This window comes from Rhipicephalus microplus, unplaced genomic scaffold, assembly GCF_043290135.1.
Source record: "Rhipicephalus microplus isolate Deutch F79 unplaced genomic scaffold, USDA_Rmic scaffold_736, whole genome shotgun sequence".
Lineage (NCBI taxonomy): Eukaryota > Metazoa > Arthropoda > Arachnida > Ixodida > Ixodidae > Rhipicephalus > Rhipicephalus microplus.
In genome coordinates this window covers 1-5,000 of record NW_027465292.1, presented here as the reverse complement: position 1 = coordinate 5,000, position 5,000 = coordinate 1, and positions in this window count along the sequence as shown.

The following is a 5,000-nucleotide window of genomic DNA, read 5'->3' as shown; positions in this document are numbered from 1 at the left end:
TTCCGACTTTGCACTTTTTGGCTCACCCCGGCTGGCGGCCCACTCACTCGATCGCCAGGTCTGTTTGCCCCGGTGGTTCCACCGCCAGGCTTAAGCGCGAACTTTTTTTGTTTGTTTTCTTTTGATTAAGCGCAAGCTTTTTTCTTTGTTTTCTTTTGATTAAGCGCGGGCTTTTTTCTTTGTTTTTTTGCATTCGCCCCGGCAGACGCGGTTTTTGCGCCGCCCCGGCTGACGCGGTTTTTGCCGCCCCGGCTGACGCAGTTCGGACTTAGCACTTTTCGGCTGTGCCTGGCTGGCGGCCACTCACTCGATCGCCATGTCTGTTTGCCACAGTTTTCCCGGTGGTGCCGCACCCGGGCTCGCCCCGGCTGACGCGGTTTCGTGCCGCCCCGGCAGACGCGGTTTTCGCGCCGCCCCGGCTGACGCGGTTTCGTGCCGCCCCGGCAGACGCGGTTTTTTGCCGCCCCGGCTGACGCAGTTCGGACTTGGCACTTTTTGGCTGAGCCTTGCTGGCGGCCCACTCACTCGATCGCCATGTCTGTTTGCCACAGTTTTCCCGGTGGTGCCGCACCCGGGCTCGCCCCGGCAGACGCGTTTTTTTTTTCTTTCGCCCCGGCTGACGCAGTTTTCGCGCCGCCCCGGCAGACGCGGTTTTCGCGCCGCCCCGGCAGACGCGGTTTTTTGCGCCGCCCCGGCTGACGCAGTTCGGACTTGGCACTTTTTGGCTGAGCCTGGCTGGCGGCCCACTCACTCGATCGCCATGTCTGTTTGCCACAGTTTTCCCGGTGGTGCCGCACCCGGGCTCGCCCCGGCTGACGCAGTTTTCGCGCCGCCCCGGCTGACGCGGTTTCGTGCCGCCCCGGCAGACGCGGTTTTTTGCGCCGCCCCGGCTGACGCGGTTTTTTGCCGCCCCGGCTGACGCAGTTCGGACTTGGCACTTTTCGGCTGTGCCTGGCTGGCGGCCCACTCACTCGATCGCCATGTCTGTTTGCCACAGTTTTCCCGGTGGTGCCGCACCCGGGCTCGCCCCGGCAGACGCGTTTTTTTTTTTTCTTTCGCCCCGGCTGACGCAGTTTTCGCGCCGCCCCGGCTGACGCGGTTTCGTGCCGCCCCGGCAGACGCGGTTTTTTGCGCCGCCCCGGCTGACGCGGTTTTTGCCGCCCCGGCTGACGCAGTTCGGACTTAGCACTTTTTGGCTGAGCCTGGCTGGTGGCCCACTCACTCGATCGCCATGTCTGTTAGCCACAGTTTTCCCGGTGGTGCCGCACCCGGGCTCGCCCCCGGCTGACGCAGTTTTCGCGCCGCCCCGGCTGACGCGGTTTCGTGCCGCCCCGGCAGACGCGGTTTTCGCGCCGCCCCGGCTGACGCGGTTTTTGCCGCCCCGGCTGACGCAGTTCGGACTTAGCACTTTTCGGCTGTGCCTGGCTGGCGGCCCACTCACTCGATCGCCATGTCTGTTTGCCACAGTTTTCCCGGTGGTGCCGCACCCGGGCTCGCCCCGGCTGACGCGGTTTCGTGCCGCCCCGGCAGACGCGGTTTTCGCGCCGCCCCGGCTGACGCGGTTTCGTGCCGCCCCGGCAGACGCGGTTTTTTGCCGCCCCGGCTGACGCAGTTCGGACTTGGCACTTTTTGGCTGAGCCTTGCTGGCGGCCCACTCACTCGATCGCCATGTCTGTTTGCCACAGTTTTCCCGGTGGTGCCGCACCCGGGCTCGCCCCGGCAGACGCGTTTTTTTTTTCTTTCGCCCCGGCTGACGCAGTTTTCGCGCCGCCCCGGCAGACGCGGTTTTCGCGCCGCCCCGGCAGACGCGGTTTTTTGCGCCGCCCCGGCTGACGCAGTTCGGACTTGGCACTTTTTGGCTGAGCCTGGCTGGCGGCCCACTCACTCGATCGCCATGTCTGTTTGCCACAGTTTTCCCCGGTGGTGCCGCACCCGGGCTCGCCCCGGCTGACGCAGTTTTCGCGCCGCCCCGGCTGACGCGGTTTCGTGCCGCCCCGGCAGACGCGGTTTTTTGCGCCGCCCCGGCTGACGCGGTTTTTTTGCCGCCCCGGCTGACGCAGTTCGGACTTGGCACTTTTCGGCTGTGCCTGGCTGGCGGCCCACTCACTCGATCGCCATGTCTGTTTGCCACAGTTTTTCCCGGTGGTGCCGCACCCGGGCTCGCCCCGCAGACGCGTTTTTTTTTTTTTTCTTTCGCCCCGGCTGACGCAGTTTTCGCGCCGCCCCGGCTGACGCGGTTTCGTGCCGCCCCGGCAGACGCGGTTTTTTGCGCCGCCCCGGCTGACGCGGTTTTTGCCGCCCCGGCTGACGCAGTTCGGACTTAGCACTTTTTGGCTGAGCCTGGCTGGTGGCCCACTCACTCGATCGCCATGTCTGTTAGCCACAGTTTTCCCGGTGGTGCCGCACCCCGGGCTCGCCCCGGCTGACGCAGTTTTCGCGCCGCCCCGGCTGACGCGGTTTCGTGCCGCCCCGGCAGACGCGGTTTTCGCGCCGCCCCGGCTGACGCGGTTTTTGCCGCCCCGGCTGACGCAGTTCGGACTTAGCACTTTTCGGCTGTGCCTGGCTGGCGGCCCACTCACTCGATCGCCATGTCTGTTTGCCACAGTTTTCCCGGTGGTGCCGCACCCGGGCTCGCCCCGGCTGACGCAGTTTTCGCGCCGCCCCGGCTGACGCGGTTTCGTGCCGCCCCGGCAGACGCGGTTTTCGCGCCGCCCCGGCTGACGCGGTTTCGTGCCGCCCCCGGCAGACGCGGTTTTTTGCCGCCCCAGCTGACGCAGTTCGGACTTAGCACTTTTTGGCTGAGCCTTGCTGGCGGCCCACTCACTCGATCGCCATGTCTGTTTGCCACAGTTTTCCCGGTGGTGCCGCACCCGGGCTCGCCCCGGCAGACGCGTTTTTTTTTTCTTTCGCCCCGGCTGACGCAGTTTTCGCGCCGCCCCGGCAGACGCGGTTTTCGCGGCCGCCCCGGCAGACGCGGTTTTTTTGCGCCGCCCCGGCTGACGCGGTTTTTTGCCGCCCCGGCTGACGCAGTTCGGACTTGGCACTTTTTGGCTGAGCCTGGCTGGCGGCCCACTCACTCGATCGCCATGTCTGTTTGCCACAGTTTTCCCGGTGGTGCCGCACCCGGGCTCGCCCCGGCTGACGCAGTTTTCGCGCCGCCCCGGCTGACGCGGTTTCGTGCCGCCCCGGCAGACGCGGTTTTTTGCGCCGCCCCGGCTGACGCGGTTTTTTGCCGCCCCGGCTGACACGGTTCGGACTTTGCACTTTTCGGCTGTGCCTGGCTGGCGGCCCACTCACTCGATCGCCATGTCTGTTTGCCACAGTTTTCCCGGTGGTGCCGCACCCGGGCTCGCCCCGGCAGACGCGTTTTTTTTTTTTTTTTCTTTCGCCCCGGCTGACGCAGTTTTCGCGCCGCCCCGGCTGACGCGGTTTCGTGCCGCCCCGGCAGACGCGGTTTTTTGCGCCGCCCCGGCTGACGTGGTTTTTGCCGCCCCCGGCTGACGCAGTTCGGACTTTGCACTTTTTGGCTGAGCCTGGCTGGCGGCCCACTCACTCGATCGCCATGTCTGTTTGCCACAGTTTTCCCGGTGGTGCCGCACCCGGGCTCGCCCCGGCAGAACGCGTTTTTTTTTTTCCTTCGCCCCGGCAGACGTGGTTCCCCCCCCCCCCCCTCCGTCTTTCTTTTTGTTTTTTTTTTCGCCGCGGCTGAAGTGGATTTTTCGGTGCCCTCGACGCCCCGGTAGTCGCGGTTTTTCCGTTTCCGCACGGCCCCGGCTGACGCTGCTCGGTCACAGTCGCCTTTTGTGGTGATTGCAGACTTCTTGAGCGCGGGTGTTTTTTTTTTGTTGTTGTTGTTGTTTTATTACGCATTCGCTCCAGCAGACGCTGTTTAGACTTTTTGTTTCCTCTTTTATCCTGCGACGAGGTGACGAGGTTTATTCGGTGCCCCGCCGCCCCGGCTGAAGTGATTTTTCCTGTCCCGTGCCGCCCCGGCTGACGCGGTTGGGACTTCGCGTTTGTTCGGGCCGCCACGGGTTTTGGCGCACTCGCTCGGTTGCTTGTTGTTGCCACTTGTTGCGAACCCAGGTTTCTTGAGCGAGCGCGGGCGTTTTTTCTTCCTTTCTTTCTTTGTTCTATGTGTTAGCGAATCGGCCTTTAATATCACACGAGGACTCACAACCAACAATTTTCAGTTTGAAGTGTAAAAAATCTGCAGGTGTTGACGTAACTGACTTGCCCCGTACCCTTGAGTACATCCATGAAGTTCTCGTAGTACTACTAAATCGCATTATTCCAAGTGGAGAAATTCCCATAAACTTGCAAACCTCTACACGAAAATCGGTGCGCGTGATAAAGTTGAAAATTATCGTCCGATATCAAATGTGCCTTCTATAACACAAATTCTAGGAAAAAAAAAAAAAAAAAACACTTGTTCGCCGTTTTCTGCGCCGTGACTGGCAGCACTCCGGCGAAGCGAAACGGGGTCGATTCGAGCACGATATCGGCGTCTTTCGACGTGCTCGCCGGCGACCGTCGCACGAGTACGTCGCACGAGCGCGTCTGCCGGGGCGCCGTTTGCGAAGCCGACGCAAAAGTGGGAACCGCCGCTCGGATGATCGCCGCTTTCGGCAGAGTGAGTGTTGGCACTCCGGGGAAGCGAAACAGCGTGAATGCGCCCACGAAATCGGCGTATTTTGAAGTGCCCGCCGGCGACCGTCGCACGAGTACGGTAAACCGCGTCAGCCGGGGCGTAGTTCGGGACGCCGACGAAAAAGTGGGAAGCGCAACTCGGATCTTCGCCGTTTTTGCAGGAGTGAGTGGCGGCCCTCCTGCGAGACCAAGAAGCATCGATTCGTGCACGAATCGGCGCCTTTCGACGTGATCGCCGGCGACCGTCGCTCGAGTAGGGCAAACCGCGTCTGCCGGGGCGGGCTTCGGGACGCCGATGCGAAAGTGGAAACGCTGCTCGGATGTTCGCCGTTTTTGGCCGAGTGAGTGCT